Source organism: Rhincodon typus, chromosome 16, assembly GCF_021869965.1.
Source record: "Rhincodon typus isolate 14 chromosome 16, sRhiTyp1.1, whole genome shotgun sequence".
Lineage (NCBI taxonomy): Eukaryota > Metazoa > Chordata > Chondrichthyes > Orectolobiformes > Rhincodontidae > Rhincodon > Rhincodon typus.
This window is the reverse complement of record NC_063347.1, coordinates 9,852,640-9,868,185: the sequence shown is the minus strand read 5'-3', so window position 1 is coordinate 9,868,185 and position 15,546 is coordinate 9,852,640.

Here is a 15,546-nt window from a genome sequence, read left to right as displayed (position 1 = left end):
CCCATAACCTTTTATAATAACTCTCTCAATGTGTGTTGTCATCTTTAAAGAGTAAATGTTCACATAATAGTCTGGCTAAGAATTATGAGAACAGGAAAGGGAAGGATGCACTGCAATAACTCACCAAGGTCTTTAAGGCAACACTTCCCAAACCTGTCACTCCACTATTGAGAAGGACAAGGGCAGCAAATGCATGGAAGTACTACCACCATCTCCAATCAGCCTCCACGCCACACACCATCCTGACTTGGAGATACATCACAATTATTTCATCATCTCTAGGCCTGGAATTGTGGTGCTTCTTATCCAGCAGTAGCATAGGTGCACATTCATCCCAGATCAAACATTCAGCAAGGTGATGTCTCACCAAAGATGGGGAGTAAATATCCATCGATGACTCTATCCCAAAAAAACTTAACTTAAAATGTTAAGTGAGCAAATACATAAGATTTTTATCTCAGTGAAAAGAGAACTAAAGAATACAATGCAGATGTCAGCTAACTCTAATTGCGTTACATCCTTACAAGATCCATTCTCTCCACCACCGATGCTCAGTGGCAGCAGTGTGTATTATCTATAAGATGCACTGCAGAACTTCACCAAAGTTCCTCAGTCAGCACCTTCCAAACCCATGATCACTTCTATCTAGAAGGACAAGGGCAGCAGACATATGGGAACACCACCACCTTCAAGTTCCCCTCCAAGCCACTCACCATCCTGACTTGGAAATATATCGCCGTTCCTTCACTGTCGCTGGGTCAAAATCCGGGAATTCCCTCCCTTATGGCATTGTGGGTCACCCCACAGCAGGTGGAGTGCAGCGGTACAAGAAGGCAGCTCCCCACCACCTTCTGAAAGGCAACTAGGGACAGGCAATAAATGCTGCCCCAGCCAGTGACGCCCACATCCCACAAATGAATAATAAAAAAAATCAACTTACAATAATGCCCAAAGTCTGTGATATGCTTAAAATGAGATATTGAATGCGCTTAGATAAGCTAGGAAGGTGACTGCCTAGTGGTATTATCACTAGACTATTTATCCAGAGACCCAGATGATGTTCTGGGGACCCAGACTTGAATCCTGCCATGGTAGATGATGGGTTTTTATTTAATAAAATATCTGGAATTAAGAATCTAATGATGACCATGATTACATTGTCGATTGCCAGGAAAAACCCAACTAGTTCACTCATGTCCTTTAGGGAAGGAAATCTGCCATCCTTACCTGGTCTGGCCTACCTGTGACTCCAGGCCCACAGTAATGTGGTTGACTCTCAATTGCCCTCTAAAATGGCCTAGCAAGTCTCAAAAGCCAGGAGGGCTTACTAAATTTAGAGTACTGTTTTCAGGAACTATGTAATGGCACAGGGTGGACAGGGAGAAAGCAAATTAACTATTGTGTTTCATCATGATGGTGAGACTCTGCTGGGGTTTCTAATCTTCCAGGACTGCCCTGGCAATGTGCTGCCACCTTGGCAGAAGACTTCTAGCTTCAAAAGGGCATTTTCACTTAATGGGACGATGTATACGTTAGCTCCCTCAACATAAGGACTGGTGGATTCAATAAATACCTATTATAGCTCCTAATATTACATATGATAGTCACAGACACTCAGTGACTGGACTCATGTTAACTTGTTCAGAAAGCTAGCATACAAGTATAGCAGGTAATTAGGAAGGCTAATGGAATATAGGCCATTATTTAAAGAAGTGGTTGGAGTACAAGAATAGGGAAGTCTTACTGCAACTGTACAAGATGCTGGTGAGACCATATTTGGTTTAATATGAGCAGTTTTAGGTCCCTTTATTTAAAATATTATTTCATTGGAGGCAGTTCAGAGAAGGTTCACTGGAATGATCCCCAGTAGGAAGGGATTGCCTTTTGAGCAAAGACTAAATGGGTTGGGACTCTACTCACTGGAGTTTAGAAGAATGAGATGTGATCTCATTGAAGCATATAGGATTCTTAAGGGGCATGATAGAATAAATGTTGAGAGGATGTTTCCCCTCATGGGAAAATCGAGGACAAGAGGGCATGGTCTCAGAAGAAAGAGGTGCCGATTTAAGACTAAGATGAAGAGGAATTTCTTGCCTCAGGGGGTTGTGATTCTTTGGAACTCCTTTCCACAGAGAGCTATTGGGGCAGAATTCTTATGAATACTTAAGGCTGAGATAGAGAGATTCTTGATCAATAAGGGAATGCGGGGTTATGGGCAAAAGACAAGAAAGTGATAATCCTATTGAATAGTGGAATCAGTTCAAGGGGCCAAACAGCCTGCCCCTGTTCCTTATGGTCTTACCTGTTTGCAAATATTAGCATACTTTCACCAGCATGCCATGATTCAGCTGGACCCAGTTAAAATCAAGCCTGAGAGCTTTACAGATATTTTCCTAATCAACGTGTTCAGAGATGTTATGACATTGCTTTGGAGCAGGTAGGATTTAACTTAGTCCTCCTGTGTCAGTGGTAGGTACATTGCCATCGCACCACAAGAACCCCTAAGAGCTTTATCCCCTCAGGTCACATGCTATGACATACCTTAAAGGTATACACTGCTTATTGGCTGTGAAACACAATGCAACAGGCATCTCCAGGAACGACAGATTAATCTCCTAAAGTTCGGTACCAGGACCTGCAAGAGAAATTATCAGGACTTCACTCTAACGTCTGTCTCCTGATTACTTTGAACACTTCTAATCATTAGTTCAAACACTGAGTTGGTCTACGAGTTTGTTTGAACAGATAGACTGGTTGAAAGGAAGAGGTTTTATGATGGAAACTCCTGGAAAACACCCAGCAAAAGTTGGCAACACCAGTCCCACTTGAAACATTAAACTATAATTATTTCTTTTAATGCTGAAGCTTTTTTTTGCATATATATTTCAGGTTTCCTTTCCATCTTAACCCAAACAGATTTTCATTTTTGTTAAATTTATTCTTGGGAAATGGAGGTCATTGGCAAGAGCATCATGCATTGCCTATTGCAATTATTCTTAAGCAGGTGATGGTGAGGGAAGGTTTTGAACTGCTGTGGTCCAGTCATGCAGAGGGATCTGGGTGTCCTGGTGCATGAATCTCAGAAATCTAGTGTGCAGGCAGAGCAGGTAATAAGGAAGGCAAAGGGAATTTTGATGTTTATTGCTAAAGGAATAGAGTATGAAAATAGGAAAGTTTTGCTGCAAGTGTACAAGGCATTACTGAGATTACATCTGAAGTATTTCAAACAATTTTGGTCCCCTTACTTGAGGAGGTATGTAGTTGTATTGGAAGCTGTTCAGAGGAGGTTCACTAGATTGATTCCAGAGATAAGGAGGGCTGTCTTATGAAGAGATATTGGACAGTTTAGACCTATACTCTCTGGAGTTCAGAAGAATGAGAGGAGATCTAATTGAGGCATGTAAGATGGCAAAGGGGAACGACAAAGCAGGCGTAGAAAGTGTGGTTCCTCATGTGGGTTAATCTAGAACGAGAGATCGTAGTTTTCAGATAAGGATTTAAAGCAGAGATGAGCAATTAAATGGTTGTGAATCTGTGGAATTCACTACCCCAGAGTGCAGTGGATGCTGGGATATTGAGTACATTTAATGAGGAGATAGACAGATTTTTAATTAGTAATGGGTTAAAGGGCTATGGAGAGCAAGCAGGGGAGTAGAGTTGAGGCCAAGATGAGATCAGCCACAATCATATCAAATGATGGAGCAGGCTTGAGGGGTTGAATGGCCTACTCCTGCTCCTTATCCTCATGTGGTATCAGGGCACCCTCAGCGGTTTGATCCAACTTCAGTGACATGTTAGACCATTTCAGCTGTAGCTAAGAGTCGCATCAACGTGGAGCTGAAGTTACATATCTGGACTTGGTAAAGACAGCAAAATAACTGCACACAGGCTGGTATCCTCTCATCAAGTCACCTTTTATTTCCATATGCTGTGGCCAACCAGCTCTAAAGCCAATCCCATGAGTGAGGAGACCTTCTGAATCTCCTGTTTATACCTGTCAGCCAGGGATCCCTGATTGGCCCAGGTTACTAACCATCCCCTCCCCTCAAGTCATAGTCAATGAGATCCACCTGGCATTGTTGCAATCACTACAGATTGTAGATTAAGGTCCCTGAGGATGTCAGTCTTTTACAACCATCTGATAGTTTCATGATTACTATTCATAAGACCAGTGCTTTTTTTTACATTAATTAATTAAATGAATGAATTTGAATTCCCACCAATTACCATTTCAAGATTTGAACTCATGCTATTACAGCATTAGTCCAGGCCTCTGGATTACTAATCTGGAAGCATTATGGCTCTGCTAAAGTGCCTCTTGACTCTCCTAGATACGCTTAGTTCTTGCTCAACAAAAACACCATAAATTTTGACACCATATAACATGCAAAGAGGGCAGAGGTTTCCAAAAAGAGCCATTTGAGATTCACAATATCAGATTAGAGAGTGTTGGAAGCTTCACCTGGCACTGAGACAGCTTTGCGAAATGGGGGAAGCTGGCAAGACTGGAAGTTTGAGAGCAGCACATTGAAGATGTTTGGTTCCTTATGACTGGTTTTGATTTTTGTACATGCAGTCATCATAATAAAGCTTACAAAGCCTGTCTGTAGTAAGTCACTGGTTAATATAACAAAGAACAGACCATGGGGAAAAGCTTGCCAAAGATTCATGCATTTCCCACACAGGAAGATTGGCAAATGACATTTATACGTGTACATATTTTTTTTAAGATTCAGATATATTACAGTTGATATTTCACGACATTGTTTTCTACTTGCATGATTAAAACTTGCCCTTCATCCTTACACTTCTTGATAAAATTTACACCCCCACCACAGTCTATCCTATCCCTGCACAAAACAATCCCCAGTGTGAAATTTGGCCAGGAAAAGCAAGTTCTGCTCCTGATCTGTGTTACCATCTTTTTTTTTCTGGCCTATGATAAAAGTAGACACATTACTATGATAAAATCTCTCAATAATTATGAAGTAGTCTCATTATAATTGGTCTTAGAAGGACGAGCGAGAATTTAATTCAGCCAGTCATCAAGTCTCAAATCAGCCATTAATCCTGTTGGAAAGTACGTGTGTGTTTGTGTGTTAGTGTGAATGGACATTGAATCAAGACCATGATTAAGTTTCAAATAGAATTTAGTCCACTCGAACACTGAGGAAGCACAAAGCCAAGCTAAAACATTCCACGGAAATCTTAGTATCCCCATATTTTCCCAAGTTCATTCCCATTTCCAAACGCTTTCTGAAGCAGTCTCAAACAGTATATAATCTAAATATCATGAGTGTTACACTCCAGAAAGGCAATTGGTGAAAGATAGAACTGGAGCTAATCTTTCCAGATTTGTTTGTTTACAATTACATATCACATGTATAAACCAGCAATCATAGTTTCAATCTGTTTAAGGAACATAGATATTTTCTAACCAACCTGTTCAGGGATGTTGTTACACACCTTTGGAGCAGGTGGGATTTGAACCCAGGCCTCCTGGCTCAAAGGTATGAACACTACCACCACACCATAAGTGCACCTTAAGGAATGTAAGTGAATCACAATAATGCTCACCACCTGAATACAGTTAAACACAATTAATACACAAGATTGAAGATTAGATGTTATCAGATCCATCATCAATGCCACTTACCTCCACTTTTGCTGAAATCGTCCATCCCTATGAGACCTCACCTGACACAGTGGCCATACCTCTAGGTGAGAAGACCTGGGTTCAAGTCCCACCTACCCAAAAGGTCTGTAATAGCATTTCTGGCTGATTAGAAAATATCTGAAGTGGAGGTACAGATAAGACATAAGTAGGCTATTCAGCCTGATCTGCCATTCAATATGATCATGGCCGATCTAATCTCAGCTTCAATTCCATTTTCCTGCCCGTTCCCCATAACCCTTCATACCATTACTAATTAAACATCTGTCTATCTCCTCTATAAATTTTCTCAATGTCCTGGCATCTCTACGGTAGTGAATTCCACACATTCACAGTCCTTTGAGAGAAGTAATTCCTCCTCATCTCTGTTGTAATTCTGCTACCCGTATCCTAAAACAATGACCAATGTTCTAGATTACCCCAAATTGAGGAAACGTCTTCTCTACATCTATCTTTCCCCTTTAGCACCTTACATACCTCAATTAGATCTCTTCTCATTCTTCTAAACTCCAGGGAGTAGAGGCCTAAACTGTTCAATCTCTCTTCATAAGACTAACCCCTCATTTTTGGAATGAATCTAGTGAATTTCCTCTGAATTGCCTCCAATACAACTATAGCCCTCCTCAAATACGGAGACCAAAACTGTACACAATACTCCAGGTGCAGTCTCACTAATGCCTTGTATAGTTGCACCGACACTTCCCTACCTTTATACTCCACTCCTTTAGCAAAAAATGCCAAAATTCCCTTTACCTTCCTTACTATCTGCCACACACTAGATTTCTGCAACACCCAGAACCCTCTGCACCAAAACACTCAGAAATTTCTCTCCATTTAGATAATAAGTTGGCTTTCTATTCTTCTGACCAACATGGATACCCTCACACTTAGCCACATTAAACTCCATCTGCCAAGTTTTGGACCATTCACCCATCTGTATCCATTTGTAAATTTCTTATTTCTTCATTGCAGCTTACTTCCCCATCTATTTTAGTGTCATTCTTACCTTATGGCATCGTGGGTCTACCTTCACCATATGGACCGCGGTACTTCAAGAAGGCAACTCACCACCACCTTCTCAGGGACAACAAGGGATGGGGCGAAGACGCTGGCACAGCCAGCGATGCCCACATCCCCTAAATGAATAAAAGCAACTTGTTTTGTACACCCACCTCTGCTGACCTCTACTAACTACCTGTTCCCAACACAGATTCACGAATTCTGAAGAAGCATCATTAGGCCCAGAACATTATCTCTACTTTATCTCCACAGATGCTGCCAGGCCTGCTGAGTCGCTCCAGCAATTTCTGATTCCACTACAAATTCATAATACTTTTTCCTTATTTACAAATCCATCCCTTTCCTCATCCCATCCAACCTGTGTGACAGCCATATTGAATTCCATACTGAGACTCAGATCTCAACCATATGCTTCTCCCTCTCAGCTTTCCGGTTATCTCAGGCCTTCTCCCTATAATTATCTTCAACTTTGCCAATTCTTTCCCTGCCTTTAAAATCCTCCTCCAAACTTCCGTCACAGATTAATTTCCTCACACCTCCATTATTACTTGGCATCTGTTTCGCTGAGGAGATTTTTTTAACCATGCCTTGGAATGATTTCTGCCCTGAAGAGGTTATATAAATGCAAATTGCCGCTGTTCTTGATATAGTCATGAATATGCTGCTTGCCAACAACTCTGTCTAGGCTTGCAGAGTAAAAAATATCTGGTGACTGATTGTCAGTGGAACTGTTCCCAATCATGAGTCAAAACAGCAGAGAAGTGTGGACTACCACTGAAGCATGAGAGAGCATGGACTAAATGTGCTTGAATACCTTATGAATGGTAACATGATGAAGAACAATTCAGCAGCTTGAAACAAATTGCTTACGACCTTGGGACTTCAAGACAATGTAACCTGAAATACATGCCATTTACTTCTAATATAAAAATAGACTAATACTTATAAATAAGTTGTCTTATGCAGAAAGGCTAGGCTTGCATCTGGGAAGTTTAAAAGAGCAAGATTCAATTTGATTGAAGCATATAAAATTTTGATGGGTCTTTACAGGATAGATGTGGGAGAAAGTAGAACTAGGGGCCATTGTTTAAAAATCAGGAGTTGCCCATTTAAGACAGCAAAGAGGAGAACTTTTTATTTCTTGAGCGTCAGGAGTCTTTGAAGCTCTTCCTCAAAAATTGATAGAAGCAGTCTGAATATTTTATAAAGCCAAGGATTCTCATAGCCTTTCTTTGAGCCAACTTTACTTGCCACCTTCAAAGATTTGTGGACATACACCCCAGTTTTCTGTAAATAAAAAAATTAAGGTTGAGGTTTTTTGATTCTTAGAAGTAAGGTGGGGGGTACAGTGAAAGGTTAATGGGGATAAGTGGGAATGTGGAGTATTAAGATCTTATTGAATGGTGAAGCAGGCTTCAGGGGCTGAGTGGCCTTCTCCTGTTGCTAATTAGTATGTTTGTGTGTTTATATGTTCTAATTTTCTTGTCTGAATATCTAATCTTGAAAATCTTTCAAAATACAAATGAAAGTTATTTCAAATAAAAACAAAGACATGTAAATCATGGTACAAGCTGAAGTAATGCTTCTTTTTATTCCAGTTCCAAAAAACCATCATAGTAGCCTCGAAATGTTAACTCTATGCAGCTACTGCCAGGTCTGCTGAGTTTCCCCAATATTTTTCGTTTTCAGGATAGCCCCTTTTTCATTTGAGTGATACCAAGAAATGCAATACTTTTGGCTTGTCAGTGATTGAGCAGGTGATCCAATGCAACGTCTCTTGATAAATCCCACACGTGTCTGTGCCGACTGAGCTGCGCGAAAGAACAACCTCGAACATGTAGCAAAAAAAACCTTCAGGAAAATGTCCTGGGGGCCTTATTAGCTTCACATCTATTCAATTACAAGAGCAGAACAAGCAATGAGGCCAGGCATTTGCAATTACATGATTAGCAACAAGCCTTGTCAGCTCCAATTACTCAATAAGTAAAAAGCTTTTGCAATTACAAGTACATAATTACCAAGCCAAATCTGTTACACAAAGGACATCACAGGCCTCTATCAATTAATGATACTCTTTTAAAGCAAGAGGTTAGACAAATTATATTCCATTAGCGTACATTAGTGCTCAAAGCTTACAAACAACATATGGCTGTAATTCACTAAATTCAGTCAATTAAAACAATTCTATGCATAAACAAATACTGAGGGACCTACTATCAGAAAGCTGGTCTTAGTATGTATGAATGTTACTAATCAGGGGATCTAAAGCAGCAGAAAGGGATATAAGTCTCAAATGCCTTCATGTTAATGTGACATTTATTTTTATATGCTATATGTATGTTACTCAATGACTTTTAGAATAATGCAATACAAAAGGAGGCCATTAGGCCTATCGTGTCTCTGCTGGATTTTAAAAAAACAATCTAATTAGTGCCACTCTTTCCCTGTAACTTCGCAAATGTCTTCTCTTTAAATGCACATTCAATTGCCTTTTGTAATTTGTAACTCAAACTGTTTCCCCCACCCTTTCAGACACTGCATTTCAGATCCTGGTAATTCAACTCTGATCCTATCATGAAGTACCTTAAGTCAGTGTCTTAAAAGTCTTCATGATTTTAATTCCTTGCTCTAATGAATATTTGCTTCACCTCCACTGCTCTAAGGTCTGGTGCCTCCACGGAAATGAAGGTTTTCACTCCTGCTTGTATTCTTGTAAATATTCTCCACATCCTCTCCTGCATCCCGGAATTCTTCCCAAAGTACGGTGCTCAAAATTGGTTCCAACACTCCAGCAAGGGTCTAACCCGAATTTAAAAATGTTTTGCAAAACTTCTGTAGTCTAGTACCTCTTTTTATAAAACCGAGGATTCCAACAGCCTTTTTGTCAGCCAACTTGGCCTGCCATCTTCAAAGATTTGTATACACAAACCCTGGTTTTCTGTAAGTAAGGAAAAAGAACTGCAGATGGTGGGAATCAGAAACAAAAACAAAAATTGCCAGAAAAGCTTGGCAGGTTTGGCAGCAGCTGTGGACAGAAATCAAAGTTAACATTTCAGGTCTAGTCACCCTTCTTCAAGTTCTGAGATGTTAGCTTTGTTTTCTCTGCCAGACCTGCTGAGGTTTTTCCAGCAATTTCTGTTTCTGTCCCTAGTTTTCTGCATTCCTCTTAAAAACTGTTCATTCTCCCCAAGCCAAAATGAATGCCTTGCATTTCCCTGTGCTAAACTGCATCTGCCATGTGTTTGCCCATTGCACCAGTCTGTCTATATGCTCTTCAATTCTCCCCGTTGTTTGCCGCTTCAGTTAGTGCTATATAGTGAAATATTACAGAGAAATATTTAAAAGTTAATGCACTAAAGGACTTAAGGGATGGTTTCGAATATGTTGGGCAGAATTTAATCCAGCCTGCGTATGTAATCGCCAAATTTTCTAGATCAGTCTCCGGGGCAGCAGGAAAACCTCTTGTTATTAAGTTCGGGGATATCACTGGCTGTGCCAGCATTTATTGACCATCTCTAGTTGCCCAGAGGGCAGTTAAGTGTCAACCATGGTGCCATGTGTCTGGAGTCACATGAAGGACAGACCAGGTGAGGATGGGCAGGTTTCCTTCTTTAAAGGGCATTTGTTGTGTTTTAACCGCAATCGACAGTGATTACATAATTGCTTTTAGGTCAGCTCTCTATTTCAGATTTTGTTTGAGGAAGAAATGGGCCTTAGTGGGAACTTTGCTGACTCACGGTAGGACATCAATTAGGCTCATTGCTGAGGCATTTGATGCCAATTAACCCTGAGCTTACCTGAATTTAATAGCGGTGATGGAAAGAAGTGCAAGGGGAGGCAGCGGCATAATGGTAACGTCACTGGACTAGCAATCTTTAACCCCGGGCCAGTGTTCTGGGGACATGAATCCACTCCAAGGTGGATAGTGAAATTTGAATTCAATAGAAGTCTGAAATGGAGAGCTGACGTAAATCATGGTCAATTGTGGTTAAAACACATCTAATGCCCTTTAAGGAAGCAAATCTGCTATCCTTATCTGGATTAGTCTACATGTGACTCCAGATCCATGACAACGTGGTTGAAACTTAACTGCCCTTTGGGCAATTAAGGATGGTCAACAAATGCTGGCATAGCCAGTGATGCCCACATCTCCATGAGCAAATTAAATAAGCAATGCACCACAGCCCTGCCTTAGCCTCTAACCCCTCTGAATTCTGTTCCCATGGCCCACATCCTGTCCTCACTCGTCTGAATCTGCTTGCTGGTAGAGTCCTTACAGCAATACAGCATCACACACCACTCAGACACAGAAGAGAACAGTGCTTGGCAGTGGGATTTCTGCCTCGAAATGTCCTAAATCCTAGACAAGGCCTGGCACTGTCCTGGTGGGCTTTAATTCAGTCAGGCCTCAGAGCAGCACAAATGATCCCTCTGTGTGAACATTAAATTCTGGACAGTGTGTCTTTTGTATTGGGCGAAGCATGAAATTAGCATTAGGCCATTCAGCCCCTCACACTGCCCTATCATTCAATTAGATTAGTGCTGATCTTCATCTTAACTCCATCCTGTCCGTATTGATTCTCCCTTACCTAACAAAAACCTCTCAATCTCAATTTCAAAACCTAACCTGATGAAGAAGTAGTGCTCAAAAAGCTTGTGATTTCAAATAAACCTGTTGGACTATAACCTGGTGTCGTGTGACTTCTGACTTTCTCTAACGATAATAGTAGCTAAGAAGCAACGAAGTGGTTTATTTTGACTTGTTTGCCTGCAGTACGTTTTGAAAAATGATTTCCAAGTGTCTTTTGGAAGAAGTGGCATTAATGGGTCATCCTTTTCTGCTGAATGTGGTATTAATTAAGTGGCAATGTTCTATTCTCAGTGCATGATGGGTTGGTGGAACAATGAGACAGACAGTAATGGATGCTGCATTTGAAACAGGGTGAGTTATAAAGAAAGAACCAAAAAAAAAGTGAGCCAGGGTCCTACATCTTGCTTGCCAATCAGTAGCTTCTAAATGTGCAGTGCAAATGACAGCAGGATCGAGCAAGTGGTCATGGTCCCCACAGTCAAATAGCCCAGTGATACTCACTATTGGAACTCACACTTACTTTCCCATGACAGTGCACCTCAGGAAAAAGATACAATTATAATTCTCTGTTGAAAATATGGTCCAATCCCTGTGTGTTCAAGCTTCTATCAATATGGGAAGCACCTTCTGGAACATCCGAAGACAATGTCTGACCTGTGGTCAGTTTATATGAGGCGCCTTGAGATCACAGAAGTGCCCAAAGTAGTGAAAATCCTTATGTGTACGAGAATTCTTGGGAGGAGCTGACGACTTTGACACTGTAAGGCATTTTGATATTTTGCGTATTTTGATTTTCCATGAGGCACTTTTAATATCTAATGCTTTCTGATTAAAAAGTAACCAGCTGTGATGTGGAACCAACATGTGGAGCTCAACATGGGATCAGAGGAACTTTGCGGAGAACATCTGCATGACAGGTGAAGAAAAACAAACTGACTGAAAACATCACGTTGGGGCTCATATTCAACTTTTGATTTAAAAATTAAGACATTTCTTTAACTGAACAGGGACACAGACACCACCAGATGCTCTGACTACAGTATTCCTAGAGAATAGCCTCTGAATTCTTTTAGCTGTTTCATGGGCCTCGTCACTGACAAAGCCTGCTTTTGTTACCCATCCCTTCATGCCCTTTCAGAGGGCGGTTAAAAATCAGTTACATTGCGTCGAGTCTGGAGTCACACATAAGAAAAAAGAACACAACATAAGAACATAAGAACCAGGAGGAGGCCATTCGGTCCCTTGAGCCTGGTCCGCCATTCACTAAGATCAGGGATGATCTTTTCATGCCCTCAGCTCCACTTACCTGCCCTCTTACCATGTCCCTTAATTCCTTTACTGTTCAAAAAAATTATCTGTCTTAGCTTTAAAAACATTCAATGAGGAAGCCTCAACTGCTTCACTGGGCAGGGAATTCCACAGATTCACAACCCTTTGGGTGAAGAAATTCCTCCTCAATTCAGTCCTAAATCTGCACCCTCTAATTTTGAGGCTATGCCCTCTTGTTCTAGTTTCACCTGCCAGTGGAAACATCCTCCCTGTTTCTATCTTAGCTATTCCCTTTATAATTTTATTTGTTTTTATAATATCCTCCCTCATTCTTCTAAATTCCAGTGAATATAATTCCAGTCTACTCAGTTTCTCTTCATAAGCCAACCCTCTCAACTCCGGAATCAACCTTGTGAACCTCCTCTGCAACCCCTCCAGTGCCAATACATCCCTTCTGAAGTAAGGATACCAAAGCTACACACAGTACTCCAGGTGTGGCCTCACCTATACAGGTGCAAGATAACCTCCCTGCTTTTAAACTCAATCCCAATTGCAATGAGGACAAAATTCCACTTGCCTTCATAATTACCCATTGCATCTGCAAACCAACCTTCTGCAATTCATGCACAAGGACACCCAGATCCCTCTGCACAGCAGCATGCTGCAATTTTTTTTATTGATCAAATAATAGGCCTTTTTACTGTTATTCCAGATAAGGACAGCAGATTTCCTTCCCTAAAAGACATTAGTGAACCAAATGGAATTTTCCCATAATAGTTGGTAGGTTACTGAGACTAAATTTTGATTCCAGATTTAGATATTTCCAATCTAAAGATGCTAAGGGATGTCATTGCACACCTCTGGGGCAGGTGGGATTTGAACCCTGGGTCGCTTATCGCAGGGGTAGGGCCACTAACTGCATCACTAGGGCCTTTGTTCAATTTCACATCTATGGATTGAATTTAAAATTCCATCAACTGCCACGGTTGGAATTGAAATCATAGCCCCAGCGCTAGTCACCTTGCCACTGCCCCAAATGAATGGATTTCCTTTTGCTTTACCAAGATACATTTGCTGTATCCATCGCTGGTACACACAGACTTTCTGAGAGCAGGAAAAGATCACACGCAGGTGATCCTGCATGGCCAGGCTGAGGTTGACTTAGTTGGATATAATTTTCTGTAGAGCAAGAGAACGGGATCAGAAAGGGGTACAAAGTCACAAAAAGACATCACAGCTTCATAGAGAATCATATAATCTCTACTGTGTGGAAGCAGGCCATTATGGCCCAATAAGTCCACACTGACCCTCCAAAGAGCACCCCACCCAGACACACACCCTACCCTATCCCTGCATTTACCATGGCTAACCCACCCAGCCTGCACATCTTTGGACTTCAGCCAAGAAATTATGTCATGCTCAGCCCTCAGAGATCATGCAGAAGAATTCACTTGATGGACTGACCACCCAGAATAAGTTCCTAATTGCTGTATCTCAGTTAACAACTTGTTTGTAAATAAATACTATTGCTTGGTGGGCTAATAAAGGGTTTTTCCATACATTAGAAATTGTGTCAAAAATTTGTTTGGTGCGTCACTGATACCTAGAGTAAGGAGCTTGGAGAGTTGTGAGAGCCCTTGCTTTTAGACTTCTTCCAGGCCTATAGGTTCCACATGCTCTCCACTGCTGATGTATTGATCAGATCATGTCTGTATCTGTTGTAGACTAACTGCTTGTTATCTAATTGTTTTCTGACAAAGGGTCACTGAACTCGAAACATTCATTCTGTTTTTTTCTTTACAGATGCTGTCAAACCTACTAAGTTTCTCTAGCACTTTCTGGTTTTGTTTCAGATACCCAGAAACCATAGTTCTTTGTTTTATTTAATTGTAATTAACGCTGTCCTCTAGATCCCTGATTATCATCATTCCACCATTGGTGACTTTGCCTTCAGCTGCCAGTGGCCTAAACTCTGTAATTCTCGACCTAAACCATTCCATCTGTCTCTCCTCTTTACTACACTCATCAAGACCAGTCACCTGCTCCAGTATCTCCTTAAGTGGTTATATGTCAAATATATCTGTCAAATAATTTTATGTCAAATTCTGACTGATAGCGCTCCTGTGATTTGCATCAGGACATTTCATTGCATAAACGTAAGTTGTTGCTATTGGTAAATTACTTAGTCAACGAGTGCATTAAGTTTGTGCTTGATTGTAATGAACAGTGAAGCAGACTCTAGGGGCCAAATTATCTACTCCTGCTTTCGTTTGCCTTATCATGCAATGACAGCAATGGATAGTGAATTTGATAGACTTTGGTCTTGCTTGGCCTTGCAATTCCTACGTTCTCAGCTTACAACCAAATATTCTCCTTGATCTCCAGAAACCCCGTTCACTAGTCGACGAAACAAAAACGAGAACATTTCAATCAGTCCCTGGTTTGCAACATCACATACCATTTAATTTCCAACATAAACCTTGTGCTCTTTACAATAAAAAAAGGCCCACACGCATTTTATGTGGAAATGTTATGTCGTAAAAGAACTTATGATTTCTTGCTATTTTAGACTATCATGGTCACCGTGCTGGCGCAGGGAAATAAGAAGACTTACAAAACAACAGCAGTAAGTAATCACTCATTTTACTGCATGGAACACCAATAAGAAGAACATTTGCAGTTTTGAAACATGTTTCCTCATTGAAAATAGGCCAGTGTTAAATGGATTAAAATGGAATTGGGCAAGAACTGAAACAACACATGATGAAGGCTTTCATGTGTTGAGGTTCTTTGGGGTGAAATCTTAGTGACATACATAGAATCATAGAATCCCTGGTGTGCAGAAAGAGGCCATGTGGCCCATTGAGTCTGTACCAACCCTCTGAAGAACATTCCACCCAAACCCACCTCTAATTCCCACACCTTGCATTTTCCAAGGCAAATCTATACATCCCTGGACACTTTGGGCAATTTAACACAGCCAATCTACCGA